Below are 22719 nucleotides of genomic sequence, written 5' to 3' on the forward strand. Positions count from 1 at the left end.
TCACTACAATAGGTACTCACCTGACAGGGATTTTCTGTAAATGTCAAGGTTTATTTTTTTTCCTTCATGTAGCACTCTGGTACTCTTTCAAACCATATATCAGTTATTTTGTACTTGTGACTCATTGCCTCAACTCAGAGTTAGCTGGTTTTTACGTGAATTCCTCCTCCCTAAGCTGTGGCCTGGAATTCCTCTCAAGGCAGTAAGCTTAGGGAATTGTAGGGCTTATCACATTTGTTTCTTGTCTTTCATAGGTCATCTTTTGTAACCTAATTCAAGTGTCTTAAAAACAACTGTTCCATATATTTGTCTGACTTCTTTTTGATCTGTTTCAAGGCTATTTCAGATTTGACTGCAAATACAGATTCTGTTACATCATCATATTAGATTTTAATCTGGACATGAATATAATAACTGAATTCCTATTTTTTTCTCTAAAAAGCCCATACTCTTTACTGTTATGCTGTAGTATATTACTACAGATACTATTGTGTTACTTAAAAAAAATAAAAACACCACTTATTCTCTTACAGGGAATTATAAAGATATACAAGAGGTACTTAGAAAGTAGTTGGAGAGCTCACATCTCATTAAAGGAATAGAGAAAGTTACCAGCTGTAAAGTGAGGCAAGGGAAATATAAGTAATGAAAGGCTAAAGCCTGGGTCTGCAACTGAAGAGAGAGAGCCAGAAATACAATGAAGGATGAACAAGATGGTTGCCAAGCAAATATTCACATCCAAGTTATGGTTGGACAGCACAAACTTATAGCAAGCCAAGCTTTATGGTTCCAGCAAACACTGTAGCCCAGAAGCAGAAGCAGAGGACAAAAAGCTAACTGTGAGGATAACGTAAGGCTTGGTTCTGGAGCGCCAAGAAAGGGGTGGGTCAGAGCAAGGGAGGATGTCAGCAATAGAAGTAATAGAATTCAGGTCAGTGAGTTGGAAAAAACAAAAGCACCAGTTAGCCACTATACAGGGACTATTTAATAATTTAAGAGATTAATATTCTAAAATACTAGTATCTATATTTTGTACATGAAAGGAAGAAAGGCAACAGATGACAAGTGAGGATATTTTTATTTTGAACAGTACTGGGTGAACTCAGGGATAATACTTAATTCTGTTAGTTGTGGCACATGACTGATTAGAAGTAGAAATGAAAGTTAACAGAGGGAGAGGGTAATTGACCATGAGATCAACTGTCTAAAAGATAAGGAAGTGTATTGAAAGGAATAATATTTATGAGCCAGAATGCTGTAGAATTCCAGGTAAAGAGACACTAACAGAATGGGGCTAGTGTGGATGCCCAGCATAACCCCCCAGTGCTGAGGGAGCTGAGGGAAGACAGGGAATCAGTGAGGAGTCTGGTCCTGGGCCAAAATCCCATGTGTGACCTTTCCAGCCAAGCCACAGGTGATAACAAAGCTTTGTCTCTCAAGTCCAATTAAAGAAATCTGTCCTTTCCACACCAAAACTGGTGCCCAGCCAGTGCACTGCAGTTTTCTGGAAGGAACTGCAGCCAAGGATTCAATCCCTTATCCTTGGGACAGCAGACATGCTCATATTCATATTTCATTTCTAACCTAGGCACCTTCATTCAAAAGCCTCCTTATTGAGAGCTTTGGCTAAGGTACTTTTCTCCACTTTAACTCAGTACATTTCCTCTCCTATCCCTCACAGTCACATGTGCACATACATGTGCACACACACACAGAGGCCTATAAAAAGTCGAGAAACTTTTGTTTTGGGCTTCTTGACATTAAGATGACTTCCTCTGTCTGTCCTAACCCAAGCTGACTCTTATCCTTGATCCATGGAAAGAAATCAAACACTAAAGAGCCAGTGCTACTTTTTACCCTGGCTTGCTCTATCATTGTAAGTGAGTAAAGTCTTGAATGTTACTTTCAACTTGGCTTATTGTCCTAACCATCTTGATATCTGGTTCTTCAATAGTCAAAGCTTAAAAAACTAACAATTTTCAAGCTTAAGTGAGACGATTTCAAGCTCCATATATAACTAAAATTATGCAGCCTCTGCTAGTATAGTGAAAAAATGCTATATTTTCCTGATACTGAGTTTTACATATGAAGATTTTTTTCCTCTCTGAGTTTCTGCAAAGTGGACAAAACGTCAAAAAACAATTAGTGAGGTTAATCACAGCATTCTTAGTAGTTGATACATAATGTTACAATAATATCAATTAAGCAAAATTATGATTACTTAAAATACCATGATGGAATATGTGGCTGATATTAAAAACATTTTTCGACAATGAGAAAGTTGCTAATTTTATGTAACTTATAGTTTTGGATTAGTGTGTGACTCTTGGCAGGCACATAGTAAAATTTATGCTTTTAAACTAAATTAAATACTTAGACTGCTATTTTATATTGAATTCGATGTTTGTCATTCATACATCATTCAATCATCTGTGCATTTTTCACCAGACATTTAATTATGTGTCTGCTAACTTACTAAGTCTTAAATTAAAAAAATTAAAAATACATGGTCCTGACCTCAGTGAAATATCAGTGTTTTATACATGATTAGCTCTCTGATGAAGACCATCATCTGGTGTTGATAAAGCAGCATTAATGAGAAGGTACTAAAGTCATGAGGAAAACTAGAAAACTTTTAAACATTAAATGTGATGGATACAGAAGATGGTGAATGTTGTACAAGAAGAAAAAAAATAGGGCCATTCTTTAAGGGATCTTAGGACATAGCAGAAAAACAAATATTCTGCTTAGATTTCTATGCTTGTGTAAGATTTTCCCCACTCTGATTTTTTCTCCAAGCATTATAGGTTTGTCTCTAAAACATTTCCTGTTTTCTGCTGTAAAAACCCAAATACAAAGTCCCTTCCCTATTTTCTTCCTCTCTTTGTCTCTCTCTACCTCTCTTTCTCTTCCTTCTTTTTTTTTTTTGTTGTAATCATATTCAGTTTAAAAACCACCTACCTGAGGAGAGAGGGTAGTTAAGTTTTTATCTCAGAAAAACTGTAGCAAGAAATTTGCTAGGGAAGCACTTGACCTGGGAATGCCTTTTTAAGTGTGGTGCAGTGGCTTAAAATTGGGAAAAGTGAAATAAAAATATAAACTACTTAAATTCACATTGGATTTTTTCTTAGAAATGCCTAATGACTGGCTTGACTTCAATTGCAGTACAAGAGTAAGAGGAGTACCCAGATCACAAACCAGAAGGAAAAAATAATGTGTGTGTGTGTGTGTGTGTGTGTGTGTGTGTGTGTGTGTATATTCTCTTGGCACTTTGGAGCTAGAAAACAAAAATAATCCCATAGACAAAAAACTGATTAAAACATTTCAAGACTGCCATTTATATATGTTTAGCATATAATGAACATAGCCCTTAAGAAAAAAAGTTTACTTTTAAAACCAAAGGAAAACCTGGAGTTAAAATGGATTATAATGAAGAAAAATTTTATATATTTTGACCAACAGTTATCAGTTATCTTGCTACCTAGAAGAGTAATATATCCTTGTTAAATATTCTTGGTCTGAAAGGTTTAAATTACAGCTCTAAACTCAGAGAGGATAAAAACAAAATTACCATTTGAAAGGATCATGAAAATTCACTCATTTTTCTTCCCTTCCCATTCCCTTTCTTTCCATCTATTCTTCCTTTTTTCCCACATTTTTTATTCCTCCCCAAAATGTGAGTGCTCATTATGTAGCAGACACTGAGTAGGGTGTTGGGGTGATAGAAATAAAGAAAATAAATTTCTTGTCTCTAGGAAATCAGTTGCAAAAGGCAAGCTGAAGCATAGGAAAGTGGTACAATATAGGATGTGCTACAGTAAAGGTTTAATCAAGGTGTAATGAGAACCCAATATCTAGGATCTATTAATCTTCCCGGGATGATCAGAAAAGGCTTCAGAGGAAACATGATAATTTAGCTGGATCATTAAATTTGAATGAGATGACTCCAAATTACACCTACCCCAAGTTTCATCCATATGCCACCAGGGTTCAAGGCAAGAAAGAAGTGCTCTCCTTTTGCCTCTGAGAGCTTGACTTTTCTTGTCAAACTTTAGTTTTTCCCTTATTTCCAAAGAACAGAACAGATGACGTTGACAGGGCCATGCCCAAGGCAGTAAACTAGGAGAGGGTCCTTAAGAGGTAGTTCCAGCAAAATCAGGGAAAGGAGAGGGCCCTCTGCCAAATACCAATGTCCTCATAGTTGCTTGTCAAGCTTCTGCATTCATTAGGAAATAGGAAGCGTAAACATAGGAGAATAAATATGAGAAATTATGGGCTAAGGAGCAGGGGAAAGAACAATGATCAACATCACAAAAGGGAGGCTGGTAATATATAATTATAATAATGCCTTACATTTGCATAGCAGGTCATTCATTCTCTTCATGATTAAAACAAAAAGCTATTGTTTTCTTACATTATGGAGAGCAGAAAAACAATCAGTAAGTATCTATGGAGGCTTGATTTGTTAAGGGGGGGTAATTTTTTATTCAGAAGCACATCCATAACCTTAAATAATATATACCTGTAAATATAACTTATATCATCCAAAGTTGCCTTATCTACCCTCTGAAAGTGCCCAAAGTGACTTAGTGATTTTTAACCAAAAAAGTAGCAAAACCCACAACCATAGTGTAGTGCATCACAAAACAAGACTATGGGACATGTTCTACTCTAATGTTTGATTTAAAAAAAAAAAAAGTGCATTAGAGCCAAAGTCCAGCTCTCAATTTTTTCCTCTGAATTTTGTCTTTTCACACAAACCTGAAAAGAATGCAAGCTTCCAGGATAGTAATAATCACTGTCCCTATATAATCAGTAGTATAAGACAGCACTTAGAATAGAGGTATAGGGGCACCTGCGTGGCTCAATCACTTAAATGTCCAACTCCAGCTCAGGTCATGATCTCACATTTGTCTGTGAGTTCTAGCCACTACATCAGGCTGTCTGCTGTCAGCACAGAGCCCACTTCAGATTTTCTGTCCACCTCCTTTTCTGCTCCTCTGCCACTTGCATGCACTTGTTTGCATTCTCTTTCTCTCTCAAAAATAAAGAAACATTAACCAAAAAATATAGGTATAATGAAAGGAATATTCAGGAAGTCTGTCTGATGCAAAGTAACCCAAAGAATTATCTTCCAGAGCAAGGGATACAAATGTCCAGTACTTTCCAACTTTACCCATTTGGGTGATAATCCACAAGTTTTGCCACACTGATGTATCACCTGCTTAGTTAATGTTCCTTCACCTTAGAGTTTTTGCTTTTTAGCTTAAATCGATTTATCTTAAAGGAAAATCCTGTCTTTTACTCTAATTAGAAAGTGCAAAATAAAAATGACAAAAATCAAAATCCTATTTTTAAATTGAGTGACACTGTTGTCTACATCAAGCTCTTAGACTGATGCTGCTGCCTTCATTAAAATAGTATGCACACATACACTATATTATGCATAAAAGTATATTCATATATAAATATACATATTATGTAATTATATGTATATGGAGAGAGAAAGAAAGGGATATGTCAACACTATAGAGGAAATGAAGATAGAACAGCATCAAACTGAAACATTCTCTTTGATGAAAACCAGAAGACATGAGAGAGAAAGGAAAGGAGCTTGCCCATTATATGATTTATTGTCCCTTAATATCAGTTCAACATACCACCTAAAACCATCTCTAACTTGAAGCTGATACTTTGGGATAAACTAACTTGAGAATTTTCTTCCTCCATGTACATAGTATATAGGAAATGCTTAATCCATATGGATTAAATATATGTTAAACATGCACTGATTATATTATGTCTTTAATACCTTTGACCAATTTATCTTTATAACTCTAATTGATAGCATATATTTTCAACACAAATGTACAAATTCCAAGCACAAAATAAGTACTTGGTAATACTGAGCAGTGTTTGGATCTGTATGAACAGAACAAAAAGGTATGTATTCCTACCATTAAATTAAATAATAGGGATGGAGTCTCCTTTATACTTTGTGCTATGCAGAGCCAAATGAGATACATTCTATTTTTACTGTTGCATCAGCATGTTAGAACATTAAACTACAAAGTCTCACAAGAACGCAAAGAAAATATATCTTACTATTTGGCCATTGTATCAATATTATGGAAGAAGCAGTGCTTCTTTAATAATTCATTTGCTTAAGAAAGCTGACCTTTATCTAACTAGAATTTTTAATTTATATTTGTCCCTAAAATGACTGTCACACATGCTCAGTGTCAAACCCTCAGCTATAATTATTGTTGATATTTTTCATATATTCTGTCCTAATTGCATCAAGGAAACAAGATTATACCACATTTAAAAAATAACAGGGTTTCTCTACTGCAATAAAAAAAATGTGTTTTACATGTTAATACTGGCTTTCACAAAAACACAGAGGAAATATACCTTTCAGGAATAATAAACATCATTTTAATTCAGAAGCATTATAACAGCATTGAAAACTTAATAAATAAAGATATGATTTATAAATATTTTTCCCATTCAGTAGGTTTCCTTTTTTGTGGCTTCCTTCACTGTGCAAATCTTTTTATTTTGGGTAGTCTCAATCATTTAATTTTGCTTTTGTTTCCCTTTACTGAAGAGATGTATATAGAAATGTTTCTATAGTCAATGTCAAACAGATTACCATATATCTTTTCCTCTAGGAGTTTTATAGTTTTAGGTCTCACATTTAGGTCTTTGAGCCATTTTGAGTTTATTCTTGTCTCCGGTGTAAGAAAGCAGTCCATTTTCATTTTTATGCATGCTGCTGTCCAGTTTTCCCAGGACTACTAGTTGAAGAGATTGTCTTTTCCCAATTATATATTCTTGTTTCTTCTGTCATAGATTAATTGACGATATAAGGATGAGTATATTTCTGGGCTCTCTATTTTGTTCCACTGATTTATGTGTTTATTTTTGTGCCAGTGACATATTGTTTTGATTACCACAGCTTTGGAGTATGTCTTGAAATCTCCAATTTTGTTCTTTCTTGAGATTGCTTTGGCTATTAAGGGCATATTGTGGGTCTATACAAATTTTAGGATTATTTGTTCTAGTTCTGTGAAAAAATGTTGTTGGTATTTTGATAAGGATTGTATTAAATCTGTAGACTTCTTTGGGCAGCATGGGCATTTTAACACTATTAGTTCTTCCAATCCATGAGCATGGAATATTTTTCCATTTGTTTCTGTCATCTTTTCAATTTCTTCCATAAATATTTTATGGTTTTCAGAATATAGATCTTTCACCTCTTTAGCTTATTCTTAGGTATTTTATTATTTTTGGTACAAAAATACAATAATTGTAAGTGAGATTATTTTCTTAACTTTTTCTGCTACTTCATTATTAGAATACAGAAATCAAGTCTTCTGTATATTAATTTTGTATCCCAAGAATTTACTGAATTCATTTATCAGATCTAGTACATTTTTGGTGAAGTATTTAGGGTTTTCTATATATAGTATCATGTCAAAATGGGAAAATATATTTGCAAATGATATATCTGATAGGTGTTAATGTGTAAAATATACAAAAAACTTATAGAACCCAACACCATAAAACCACAAATAATCTGATTAAAAATGGGCAGAGGACATGAAGAAAGAAGACACACAGATGGCCCACAGACACATTAAAAGATGTTCATCACTAATTAATAGGGAAATGCAAATCAAAACTACAATAAGATATCACCTTCTACCTGTCAGAAATCTAAAGTCAAAAACACAAGAAATTACAAGTGTTGGTAAAGATGTGGACAAAATGAAAACTATGCGCACTATTGGAGCGAATGCAAATTGGTGAAGACGTTGTGGAAAACAGTATGGAAAATTTTAAATATTAAAAAATATCAAATCAAATATTTTATAATTTAAACATAGAATTACCACATGATCCAGTAATTCCACTACTGGGCATTTACCCTCCCCCTCAAAAAAAATGAAAACACTAATTCCAAAGGATACATGCACCCCTATGTTTATTGCAGCATTATTTACAATAGACAAGATATGGAAACAACCCAAATGTCCATCTATAGATGAACAGATAAATAAAATAGGTAAAGAATATTATTCAGCCTTAAAAAAAGAATGAGACCTGGCCATCTGCAACAACCTGGGAAGATATAGAGGGTATAAAGCTAAATGAAAAAAGTCCGTCAGAAAAAGATAAACACCACAGGATTTCACTCATATGTGGAATTTAAGAAACAAAACAAACAAAAAAAGAGACATACAAAAACCTAGATTCTTAAATACAGAGAACAAACTGTGGCTTCCAGAAGGGAGGTAGGTGGGGAGGACCCTGGGCAAAATGAATAAAGTGGTTTAGAGAACACTTATCCTGATAAGCACTGAATAATGTATAGAATTGCTGAATCAGTATACTGTATGCCTGAAACTAATCTAACACTGTATGTTAATTATGCTTCAATTACAAAAAATATTTTTAAAAAATTAAAATTAAAAAAATAAAACAACTTCAAAAAAGGAGCCTAAGATGTGATGCATTTTCATAGAGAATAAATAAAATAAGAAAATGTATATTGGATGATCAGTCAGAAAAAGTCATGTAAGCAGAAACAAATTTTAGAATGATACATACAGGTTAACACTAGGAGATACTCCATATATACATTTTAAATTCTATATAAAAGTAACCTAGTATCTTTTAAAAAAATAATTAAAATTGGATAGGGATAGGGTTTTGAAGCAAAGCAAATACATGTCCCTGTGTACTTTACTCTTATGAATGTGTAAAAAACTTACAAATCATGAAGCTAACAAGTCCTGAAATTGCTCTGATTAAACTTTTTATGAACTCATTAGTCCAAAATGATCTAATCACTATTCTGCCCAAATCCAGGAAGACTGACTAATCAGTGACATTTCTAGCCATGTTCAGCACTGTGATTCTGTATGGATACAACAGTGCCAAAGAAAACAGTGGAATAAAAGAACAAAATCTTAAAATATTGAGGAAAACTACATTGCTGGTGGGACTGCAAAATGGTATAGCCAGTATGGAAAAAAAATATGGCAGCTTCTTACAAAATTAAATATACTTTTACCATATGATCCAACAACCATACTCCTTAGTACTTACTTTAGAAAAACCTGCACCCAGATGTTTATGACAGCTTTATTCATAATTTTCAGAACCTGCAAGCAACCAAGACATCCATTAGTACATGGATGATAGACTATGTTATCCATATAATAGAATATTAGTCAGCCCTAAAAAACCATGAAAAGACAAGGAGTCTTACATGTATATTTCTAAGTGAGAGAAGCCCATCTGAGGCTATGTACCAACTATATGATGTGATTCTGAGTAAATAACACTCTGGAAAAGGCAAAGCTATGGAAACAATAAAAAGATCAGTGGTTACCAGGGGTGAGGAGTAGAGGGAAAGATGAATTATCAGGACACAGAGGACTTTTAGGCAGTGAAAATATTCTGTATGATATTATAATGATAAGTATATGTCATTATGCATTTGACCAAATCCCTAGATTGTACAACACCAAGAATGGACCCTAAGGAAAACTATGGATTCTTGGTAATTATAATGTGTCAATGTAGGTTCATCCTTGGTGTAAATGTCCTAATCTGGTGAATTATGTTAGCAATAGGGGAGGCTATGCATGTGTAGGGGACAGCAGGTGTGTGAGAAATCTCTGAACTTTCCTCTAAATTTCAGTGTAAACCTAAAATTTCTCTAAAAATATTTAGAAAACCAATTATGTTCAAAGAAAAGATACTAGAAAAGTGGTAGTTCTGTGCAAATTTCTAATTATATTTGTAGATTATATTTGACAACATAGCCTCAAACCTCTTAGATGAACTATTTTCTCGCAAAATTATGATTAATTTTATGAAGCTAAATCTACAGAGAAAACTTCATATAAGCCTTTATGCTTAAAGTTTTCCAAAAAATTAAAAAATGTAAACTTTTAGAATCATATAAGACAACAAAATCCATTTCAGAGGACATTTATAACTCTCAGCAAAGTGACCATTCTTATTCATTTTTAAAAAACATTTACTGTGTGTTTCCTACATATCAGACACAGTTTGGGTGTCTGGGAATTTGTTTCCACCTAACCAAAACTATCTTATTTGTCATAGTTCAGTTTATTAAAAAGTTATTTCATTGTTCTGAATTATGCTTTTGAGGCCATATAGTTAAGTCCAGTTTCTCTTTCAGAAGACATCCTCCAATATTAAGGAAAACTTCCCTAATTTACCAGAACAGAGTGCATAACAAAGTATTTCCCTCTCTGAGTTTGAAAGTGACATAAGCCTATTTTTGGTACTATATTTAGTCCTTTAAACACTAATCACAAAGAAGTGATTAATTGGTTATATGTGGAATTTCCAAGGTCCGATCTACGACTCTCTTCCTACTTGGAACAGCCCCTATAGGTTATCTTCAATCTCAAAAACTTCAGGATTAAAAGTATCTCTCCTCTGACTTCCTTATTGAGATCCAGGCATGATTTTCCTGTTGACTGATGGTCATGTTAAATTAAATGTCCCACAGCTATGTCAAAGCAAAATTTATAAATTTCATGGTCTTCTCAACAGTTTTACACATTTTCTATCCTGGTAAGTGAAGCCACCATCCACTTGTTCTAGAGCAGACTCCTTGAGTCCTGTATTTCTAATTAATTCTTCCTCCTCATCTCTCATATATGGTCTTTCCTGGATTAGTTTATGCATCTCTTATCTCTTACTGGAAAACCTCCAGATTGGTTTCTGACCCCTGTTTTCTACTTTCTAATCACATGCCATGCTATTCTAAGAATATGAAAAATAATTGTGTCATTCTCCTGCTTAAATTTCTGAAAATATTATAGGATATAGAATTGCATATAGAATTGCATATAATTGCATAGGATATGTGCTCATGCAAAATATTTTCCCCATTTTTCCTTTTATAAAAGGAAATTTTGTACAAATTTTATACAAATTCTACCATTTCATTGCTCTGTTCTAACTGTTCCATTTACCAAGTCTTAGTGAAATGTATAGTCTTATTTACCTTTTTGTATTAAATTCTGAGCTTTAACTTATTCCTTACCCATTTTCGGCACTGGATCAGACACCTCTGAATGTGTTGGCATTAGTTTCACTTTCCTAGCAACATACTAATATCCTGAATTACTAGAAAATTTCACATGTTCATGTTTTCATTTCAGTCCTATCCAGTGTCTTCCACATTAACAACTAGTGATCTCATGTGCCCTCAAGAACTGAGTACATTGATGTCAACAGTTAGCACATCTATACCAAGACAAAATGTAAGCTCAAATCTTTACTACTTTTTCTAAATTTCTTTGATACATTATAGCCATTATTTGCATGCATGAGAAACTATTGCCAGGAGCTATATAGGGTTTGGAAAATATACGAATTAGGGTAAAGATAATTATTCAAATTAAAGATTAATTCAACTATTCAAATTAAAACAGATACCTGATTTTCTTTACACTTTGTCATCTTTAGTGTCATTTTAAATACTTAACTATGAAAAATTCTATACATAAACATAGAAGGAAGGATAGCCAATGACTTTTTCTGTACACTGGCAATAGCAGTATATGTGTAATCTGTTGTTAGTTCTTTAACCTTTGCCCTAACTTTTCACCTATGTTCTCAAAACAGAATTCCAGTAACTTCTCAGAGCTCTTAGAAATAACTTAAAAATAAAAGCTTTCTGCTGTAGATGCTAAATACAAATTTATATTTAAATACAAATATGATTTAGATTTAATGGGAGAATTGGGGCATGTAAATACAGCAATCAGAGCAAGAAAACAGGGCATTGACTGTGTTTTATTGATGAGAAGAGGGAGCTGGGAATCAAGGTTTCAGAGTTATATTCCCAATTCTGTTATTTTGTTGTTATGAGGGAAAAAAACATTTAACTTCTCTCAATTTATCCATCTGGAAAGAAAAACTGAGGAACAGCTGGGTGACTCAGTCGGTTAAGTTTCCGACTTCAGCTCAGGTCATGATCTCACGGTTCCTTGAATTTGAGGCCTGCATCAGGCTCTGTGCTGACAGGTCAAATCCTGGTGCCTGCTTCAGATTCTGTGTCTCCCTCTCTCCTGCTCCTTCTCAGCTCACTGTCTCTCTGTCTCTCTCTCTCTCTGTCTCTGTCTCTCTCTCAAAAATCAAAGATTAAAAATATGTTTTAAAAAAGAGAAAACTGCTTTTCTTTCAAGATATGAGCCTTAACAAGATTATTAAAGCTGTATGAACTACTTTTCTTATGTGAGAAAAAAGGATATACCATTAAAAATTAAATATCACATCATTCATAAGGGTGTTTTGTATTATCATGCTTAGCTTCTAAGACTGAAATAAATGATGCAAAGCCACCTGTATCATGTCCTCATGATTCAAGAATTTAGCAGTAAAAGTGTTTATAGTCCATGGGTCAAATGAAAGGAACAGAGGTCATTTCAGGAGTAAGATGATAAATGACCAAGTCAAGTCCCCTCCTCCCCACCAACTCATACACAAGGCAATGGGCCCCACTATCCCAGGGAAAACAGGTGTACAGAAAACCCAGACATTTAAAAACCTTTAGTAAGTTGAATGAACAGTAAAGTATGGATAAAGGCCAATCATATATAGAGAGGAAGTAACAGAATAATAAATACCAGAAGCTGTGTTGGTGCTCAGTTCACAATTCTTTGTCCCAGAAATGTTTTAGTCTATCTACTCAAGATGAAGGCAAAGAAGAGAAGATTTCTGGATGTCTCACAATTGTCATTAGTCTTTCTTCTTTCCTATGAGACTGGGTTCCCCTGAATGGCTTTTTTCCCTTTTATTTCTTTTTTTATGAGTTCAGGAATAGAATGTAGTGGTTCATCACTCACATGTAACACCCAATGTTCATCCCAAGTAGTAAGAGCCTCCTTAATGCCCATTGCCCATTTAGTCCATCCCCCCCCAATACCTTCCCAGCAACCCCCTCAGTTTGTTATCTGTATTTAAGAGTCTCTTACGGTAATAACTAATAAATTTTAAAAAGTCTCATGTTAATAAATAATATAAGCAAGTATATGCAATCCCCTGATTGGCTCTTTTGTGCCAGACAGTTCTGTCCTACCACTATCAGCCGGATCACTCTCATGTCTATTGAGGGCTGCTGTTAGATTTGACTAGGGAGACAAAACCAAATAGGAGATGCTAGATAGGGTTCTGAGATGCTTCTGTGGAGCCTAAATGCTTTTGAATTCAACATTTTATTCCCAATCAACTCCCACTCACTGGCACTTTCCTCTTTTCCCTCTTCAAACTAGAGCCATGAAAAGACCTCAGGTCAGGTCAGCACATTTCTGCCCTTGAACTAGTATAGAGTTAGTCATCTACAAACTGCTTCACTAGATCCTGCTCTTGCCCAAACTGAAACTCTCCCTCTGCCTTTCCTCTGTTTTTCTCTCAGATTTTATGGACCATTTTGCTTTCATCCTTCTATTAATAAAAGCCCAGATCTCCTCCTTTTCCTTGAGCAGAGTCACATTGTCGTTTGTTTGGTTTGGAGTTTAGCTGTGTGATTACTGACCACAAAAGGATTGGAAAAGGATTTTAGAGATTATCTGGCTCATATTCTCCATCTGGTCTCTCATCACCCAATGTACCTGCCAGTCTCTGCTTCCAAACCTCCATTCACATGAAATTCATCCCTTTCTGGATAGCTTTTTCCATTTATAGGCAATTAGAATGGCCTTGTCAATTATACCTCAATAAAACAGAAAAAAAAGTATTTCATGAAGAGTCAAAAAAGGGAGACTCTGATATTGGATAAAGAAATACCAAATAAGATCTGGGTTACAATAAGCAGAAGAACATCTCATTGCCTAATTCAATCTGATAATTCTTTATAATTATTTTTTAAATTTAAAAAATGAATCAACTTTCTTGTATTTTATTTCTAATATGTAAAGTGGAACCAATACTGCCTTACCCTTACTACTTCTTGATTTGTCATGGAAACCTAATGAGTAATATAGAGTAATATAGAGCAGACTCTCATTTGAGCCTAAATGAACCCGGCACTGGGGTTAATCTGAGGATATTTTAGGACTAAACAGAGGGTCTCCTCAAAGAATCTATGTACTTGGCATAAGTGTCGCAGTAGGTGGACACAGAAAGGAGAAAAATGTAGCCAACTCAGTTAAAACAAAACACTTTTTCCACTTCCATGGAGACCATAGCACCCCTTTTCTAGCACCACAAGTGTCAGCAAGGATACTTGTAAACAGAGGCACTGGCAAGCATTTTTAAAGTAAAGAATATTGGGGTGCCTGGATAGATAAATGTTCTAACTCTTGTTTTCAGCGTAGCTCATGACCTGACAGTTCATGGATTCAAGCGCCTCATTGGTCTTGGTGCAGATAGCGAAGAGCCTGATTGGGATTCCCTCTCTCTCTCTCTCTCTCTCTCTCTCTCTCTCTCTCTCTCTCTCTCTCTCCCCGACTTATGTTGTCCCTGTCTCTCTCAAAATAAACAAACTAAAAATAATAATGAAGTAGAGAATATTGACAAAATAATCTAGTACAGATAAGAAAGAAGACAGTGGACATCTTATGACAGCAATAACTGACACACAATATCGTGAGGCAAGGTCAAACATCTCCTTGGGAGTCCCAGAAATACCAAGGTTGGGAGGGGCTGCCAGTTTATGTGTAAATGGGAATAAGATGCCGCCACCACAACATGTTTTTTACATTAATATCACCTATTTGTATCCAAGGAAGAAAAGTTGGACTATTTACATTAAAGTGCTTTGCAAATTACAAAGTTACATGCAAAAGCAATGTAATACTACTCCTTTAAAATGAGTAAACCCCCTAGGCATGTATTTTCTATAATAGATGCACAATTTTAAAAGAAAAAATATGCCAACCTATCCGTCTCATGAAACTAATGTGAAACCTGAACCACTATTAAAATATAGAGAAACAGGTTGCTGTACTTTTTTTCCTGACCAAGCTTTGGCCTATTTTTAGTCATATACAGGAGTGCTGCTCTATTGAAAAGCTAATTAAACTGCTAGAGAAAGTCAATGCGGAATAAATTTTTGATTAACTTATATACCACATTTATTTTCTCTGTATCATCCATAAAGCACCCACTTAGCTAATGCTCTTTATCAAACATCATTTATGGGAAAGGAAAGGAAAGATAAATGTAAGAAATACTAAAGCATCCTTCTCCTCCCTCTTAAGCAAATCCCTTTTGTCACCTATGCTCAATTTTATAATCTTGGAAACCACCTGTTTGAAGGATGAATTTCCCTCAAACTCCAGTATGCTGAACTTTGCCCAAAGTTAAAGCAAACATGTTTTATGCATGATACTGAAGTCTAGATGAGTACAGGGAGCAAAATAACACAGACAATGCCTTTCTCACTTCTGCAGACTAATTATGGTCAGCTTTGGCTCCCTGACAGAATCCCAATTCTACTCTTAACCTAAATCTAGAGTGAAATGTCCTGAATGCATAAGCATTTACTTCCAGGATAGATGTGGGCACTGGGCCTTGTTCTCTGTAAATATCATTTTGTCAATTCTCAAACAGCAATAAACAAATTAAAGAAAGCTTGATACATGACGGGCACTGAACAAACACTGATCATTAGTTATTTAATTTATCTAACACTGAGTGACTACTCGTTGCCCATCCTATAGTAAGTGATGGGAATAAAGTATTGAAGAAGACAAAGTCCTCTCTCTCCTCAAAATTATCTGCATAATAAATGTATACATAATTATATTTTCAGATAGTGTCAGATTCTATTAAAAAGTAATGCAGAGGGGTGCCTGGGTGGCTCAGTTGGTTAAGTATCCAACTGCAGCTTAGGTCATGATCTCATAGTTCGTGAGTTCGAGCCCTGCGTCAGGCTCTGTGCTGACAACTCAGAGCCTGGAGCCTGCTTACGATTCTGTGTCTCCCACTCTCTGCCCCTCCCCTGCTTGTGCACACTCTCTTTCTCTCTTTCAAAAATAAATAAACATTAAAAGTTAAAAATAAATAAATAAATAAAAAGTAATGCAGATTAAGTAAGGTAGTCAGTGAGTACAAGAAGGTACAAATCATGTAAAAATCTCAGAGTAGTCCAAGCAGAGAAAACAGGAAATGTAAAGATCTAGAAGAAGTAATGAGCTTGGCAGATGGAGTAACAACAAGACAGGCCAGGGGCGCCTGGGTGGATCAGTCGGTTAAGCCTCCGGCTTCGGCTCAGGTCAGATCTCACGTCCGTGGGTTTGAGCCCCGCGTCAGGCTCTGTGCTGACAGCTAGTTCAGAGCCTGGAGCGTGCTTCCGGTTCTGTGTCTCCTTCTCTCTCTGCCCCTCCCCCTCTCATGCTCTGTCTCTGTATCAAAAATAAATAAAACATTTAAAAAAATAAGAAAATAATAAAAATAAATTAAAAAAAAAAACAACAAGACAAGCCAGCTGGAGCAAGGAGGAACATAAGAGAGGAAGTTCTGGAGACAGGGGGCTTTGAAGGCTTTGTTGGCCCTGTTGCATCATTCTGTATCAGAATGAGAATAGAAGTCATTAGAAAGAAAGATTTTAGTAAGAAAATGATACATACAGGTTTGTGTTTGAAGAGGGCTCTGACAGCAATGAGGAAAATGGAAAGTATGGGTTGGGGCAGAATCTTGTCAAAAGGTCTGAGGGTTATTGAATGAACCAAGAGGAAGGAAGTCAGTGTAAATTGTGATGTGAGCTTTTGTTTTACTTTTTTCCAATTTTTAGTGTAACTGTAAAGATGTGATCCTGTGCAACTTTTTTTGATATTTCTTTTTAAAGTCAGTTGCTAGGGAGGTTGCTAAGGAGACAGCAAAGCCTGGAAGATAAGTGACTTCAGTATCTTATGCAGATTTATTTAAATACCAGAGAATGGAGCAGAAGCAGTTTAATCCCCCTAAGGAAAAAAATGTGTAAGTTAGAAAAGGTCAGAAAAGGGGCTTCAGTGTGGGTGTACGAGTGTTGTGGACATGTGTGTTTTAACCACTCCCAGGAGAAAGATGATTGGTAGCATGGCTCAGTGGGACTAAGAGAAGAAGAAATTGTCTAGAAAGGAGATGTAACTCTTTTTTTTAATGTTTGATCATTTATTGAGAGAGGGTGAGAGAGAGAGAGAGAGAGAGAGAAAATGAATGAATGAATGAATGAATGAATGAGCATGAGCAGGGCAGAGGGGCAAAGAAAAACAAAAGCAGGCTCCGTGCTGTCAGTGAGAAGCCCGATTCAGGGCTCAATCCCATCAAACATGAGATGGTAACCTAAGCAAAAACCAGTAGAAATTAGAAGATAAATTCATTTGAGAAAGACAGCAACATGTAGGGGCACCTGGGTGGCTCAGTCAGTTAAGCGTCTGGCTTCGGCTCAGGTCATGATCTCACGGCTTGCAAGTTCAAGCCCTGCATCAGGCTCTATGTTTACAGCTCAGAGCCTGGAGCCTGCTTCGAAGTCTTTGCCTCCCTCTCTCTCTGCACCTCTCCCATTTGTGCTCAGTCTCTGCCTCTCTCTCTCAAAAATAAATAAACATAAAAATTAAAAAAAAGACAGGAACATGTAATAATAGGAACGATTGTCTCTTACTAGGGATGGTTTGGTATGGTATAAGAACATAACTAGACTTAAAATTAGACAAAGGTCAGCATTTAAAAGCTGTGAGACCTTGGGAAAGTTTCTTGAATCTTTATAAGCTTTGGGGTCAACCATAAAATGAGGGAAAGAAAATTCATCTTGCTGGTTGTGGGTGAAAAGGTTAGTCACCCATCAACAAATCCATTCTCTCTTTTTCATAGCCAGGAATCTTTGGAAGGTAACTACCCTGACTGAGGCCTGTATTTCTCAGCTTCCTCCTGACTCCTCCCTTTCCTCCAAATACCTCCCTTGCTTGCTTGGTCAGGTGAGCTCTTCTGGCTAATGGAATATGCTTTCTGTCATCACCCAAGCAATTTTTAAGAAGCAGTTGTTCTATACTTTACACACTCTCCTTTCCCTGTCAGCTGGATAAATGTGGAGGATGCTAAGGTCCTAAAAGAGAGAAGAGCCACAAGAATGAAGAAACTTGAGTTCTAAATCACCACATAGAAGAAAGCACATGATGTAAGAGGATCAAGACTGTACCATTAGATGTGCAGGTATAAAGTAATCTTAAGTGATTGAATTAGTAAGCTGCTAGAATTTGGAAGTCTTTTATCTTGCAGTTTGTATTACCATATTCAATACATGTCTTATTATAAACACTGTAAGTGATGCCTACTCCATCACTTGGCAATGCATGTTTAATAAATTAACCTACAAACAGTATTAATTTGTTAACTTGGACAAATTGCTTAATCTCTTTGAGTCTTAATTCATTCATATGTAAACTATGTCTTCCCTAAATATTTTCTTCTCCACTCTGAACATCCCCAATTTTGGTCCATCATTCTTCAAATGAGGACGTTTTAGATTTTTCATTATCTTTGTCTTTTCTAAAAGCTCTCAGTTTGGTCAATGTTCCTCATAAAGACCACCACTCAGAATTAAATGCATTACCATAAACGGATCTCATACAGTGGTGTTATACCCTTGCTTGCTTTGAATAGTACTCATCAATTGTACTTAAAGGTTACATGGAAACAGGTTAGACCAGTGTCACTGTACTAAGATAGTAATAAACTCATGTGTTTAAGTGAGCCTATATCTTCATGCCATAGTAATGCAATCATATCTGAAACCTGAGTTGGAATTTTATTGTAATTGTGTTAACTATTTTTTTGAAATCATGGGTATCTACCATCACATAAACATACCTTCCAACTTTGTGTTTTCTTGAAATCTGATAAGCATGGCTCTTATATATTTCCAAGCCATTATCAAAATGCTGAACTGAAAAGGCTAAGTCCATTATATTTTCTTCTGGAGGACAGTTTAACATATCCCAACAAACATCCAGATGTTTAAACATATATTTCCAAAGAAACCATTAATCATCTTTATAGTCAGGAAACTATTTTGATATATTGGTGAATTTATACTTTATATATTCCTAGTAGTTTCAACCTGTTCAGCTATCCATAGCTAATCCAACATTCAAGTCCCATTTACTTGAGAAACAGATGCATTCAATAAACACTTAACAAAGTAGTTCTCAAAAGAGCACTCCCACTTTCAATGGTGAGTTTTAGAAATTTGAGAGTATTTATTGGTTGTCACAATGGTTATGGGGGTCCTCTTGGAATTTAGGGTGCAGGGATAACCAGAGATGCTATATATACTGCGATGCACAGGTCTGTCCTGCACATTTAGAGAATTGTCTCACATCCAGTCACTATCAGATATCCTGTAGGAAATTTGTGAAAACAAATAATCTCTCTATATTATCTGAGCCTAGATTTTAACTGTTTTGCATAAAAATATATACACATATGCATATTTGCTATCTTAATTACACAGAATCTTTCAGAAATGCCATTATGCTAATCAACAAAAATGTACTTTCTTAGTAAGTCTACCAAGATTTGTTCACTCTTTTGGAAAAGCATGTCATAAGTTACAACAATCTTATGAAATGTAAGTTGCCAATACAACACTTCTGTGTCATTCTGCATTTTCAGTTGTTTCATTTGTACTAGGTCTATGTATATATTATACTGAGTCGATGTATCAGTCTGTATTTTAATTAACAAAGATTTAAAAAAGTAAATAACATTCAGATGAATGCTTTCTTTATTTCTTATAGCTAAATGTATTTTTTCATAAATGCAAGTATCTAACCATTTATTATGCCTTCTAGTATACTCATACCTTATCCTCTACATAATGATATGCATATAACTTTACTCTTTTTTATTTTATTCTTATCAGAGTTAGGATACAACAGTGATCTTTTTAGCTGTGTATAGGCCGGTTATATTATTTAAATTTTGGCACAGTAAATGAGATATCTCATACCACCTCCCACCAGTAAGAGTGGCTAAAATGAACAAATAAAGAGACTATAGATGCTGGCTAGGATGTGGAGAAACGGGTACCCTCCTACACTGTTGGTGGGAATGTAAACTGGTGCAGCCGCTCTGGAAAATAGTGTGGACACTCCTCAAAAAACTATCAATAGAACTCCTCTATGACCCAGCAATAGCCCTGCTAGGGATTTACCCAAGGGATACAGAAGTGCTGATGCCTAGAGGCACATGTACCCCAATGCTCATAGCGGCACTTTCTACAATAGCCAAATCATGGAAAGAGCCTAAATGTCCATCACCTGATGAATGGATCACGAAGATTTGTAGCAAAGTGGATGGAACTCAAGGGTGTCATGCTAAGTGAAATAAGTCAGGTGGAGAAGGACAGATACCATATGTTTGCACTCATGGGTCTAACAGGAGAAACCTAACAGAGGACCATAGGGAGGGGAAGGGGGAAAGAGAGTTGGGGAGAGAGAGGGACACAAATCATGAGAGACTATTGAATACTGAAAATGAACTGAGGACTGAAGGGGGAGGGGGAGTGGGGAAGGGGGTGATGGTCATGGAGGGGGGGAACTTGTGGGGAGAAGCACTGGGTGTTATATGGAAACCAATTTGACAATAAACTATTATAAATTTTTAAAAAATGAGATATCTCAAATTATTTGTAATAAAAAGGGAGGAGTTGATTCTGATTAGGTTAAGAAACACCAATTTAATACTATACATACATACTATACATATAAGTTAAGGACTTCGGTAGCTTATTGGTGGGGAGTAGATGAAGAATAAGAAATAGCTTTTAGTTTAAAGAGCAAAAGTTGAAAATAGAAAGAGATGTATAATAAACACAGTGATAGACTCATGAAGAATGTACAAAAGATACACAGGAGAGAAGCACCTGATTCAGTCTTGGGAATATAGCAGTGCTGTCACTGCCTCTTGACACTTACTGTTACTTAACCTGCTGACAAGTTCTCACTGCAAGCACCTGTGATTCTCCGCCTACGGACTTTCTTTGATCAACTTTTTCCAAGCATGTTCAGCCCATGCTCAGGGTATGCTGGAAGTACCACCAAGATAACAGTCCATTCCCACCTAGAGCCATTTTCAACCATTAAGGGAAAAGAGTTCTCATATACATATCCCAGCTTCCTCATTTCCATGCAGCTTCTCAGTGGTTCCTAACATTATTGAACCTCAGCTGTGCACAATGATAACCTGCTTAATAATGGTCCTTATGTCAGCTTCCTGACCTTCTATATATTATATTCCCACTTCTGTTCCTATGTATCCTAGATTCACCTCTCAAATAAACTACTTGAATTCAAGACCTTGTTTTAGAGTACTTCTGGGTAAGCTCAACTTAAGACAGGTTGTAAAATTCATGTACATGGTTGCTTTACGATCTATTCCCTATATTCTCTCTGCTCAAGCTTTGTATCCCAGGGCACTGTATTTCCCAGGAGCCCTTGTCAGTTGACACGCAATTGGTTTGGGCAATGGGAGCCAATGGTGGAAGAATGGAGGGCAGGAAGAGAGAAAAACCAGGATATTTACATTTATTTCACTCTGTGTTGTCATTTCCAGCAGCAGCTGTGCTTTCTCTGGTTCAGCTCCCAAGGAACAGCATCTGTGTGGCCTCAGGTCCCACCTGGCAGCTATTCCATGGTTCCAGCTCATGCAGGACAATCCCAGTTCCTAGTCTATAGTAAACCACCTGTACCTTATTTCCTTCCAGCATGGTTCATCTAGAAAATTTAAACAGGTTACTGTTGTTGAAATATTCAGTGTAAGATGACTACTGACAGGAAATGAGCTAGGAAAGTAAAAGGCAGTTTCATGAAGGAGGACCTCGGGTGCATTTTCTAGAATTTATCCTGTTAAGAACATTTTCCCAAATTCAAATCATTGTCTTTTACTTTTTTTCTTTTAGAAAATCTAACATACTGATGAGTTACTCAACACCATATGAATTAGAGAAAGAGGCAAACCATAAGACACAAATACAGAGAGCAAACCAAAGGTTACTGGAGGTGAGGCAGGCATGAGGATGAGTTAAATGGGTGATGGGCATAAAGGAGGACACTTGCTAGGATGAGCACTGGGTGCTATTTATAAGTGATGAATCACTGGGTTCTACTCCTGAAACCAAGACGACACTTTATGTTAACTAACTTGAATTTAAATAAATTAAATTAACAAACAAATAAACAAACATAAACATCATATGAGTCCTTACTTCTAAATTACAAGATAGTTTCTTTTTTTTATCAGATCTTTTCCAGTTTTAATTTTTTTTGAAATTTTATTTTTTTTACTTTATAAAGTTTCATATTTTTTAACATATGCAATTATTTTCCATCACTTACAATACAGTAGTTACAATGACACTCCAGACAGAAAAGCAAAGTAAAAAATCAAAACACCAACTTCTATTTCATGTAATTAGACTTATACAGAAATTAGAAGGTTAAGTAACAACTAGTTAATCACCTAATTTCACAGCTATCTGAAGTAGCAATTGTTATATAGCAGCTTATCTATGATAAATTCATGATAAATTATACAATTTATTACTTGTTCATAAGCTACAACACAGCCTGCTTAATACCTTTCCTTAGATTCCACCTCTATACTACAATATGCTTGAGGACCATGCAAAAAAGTAGCTACCTTTTATGTAGGAAATGGATAATTAAGTCTTTGGTGTTG

Source organism: Suricata suricatta, chromosome 8 (assembly GCF_006229205.1).
Source record: "Suricata suricatta isolate VVHF042 chromosome 8, meerkat_22Aug2017_6uvM2_HiC, whole genome shotgun sequence".
NCBI classification, from domain to species: domain Eukaryota; kingdom Metazoa; phylum Chordata; class Mammalia; order Carnivora; family Herpestidae; genus Suricata; species Suricata suricatta.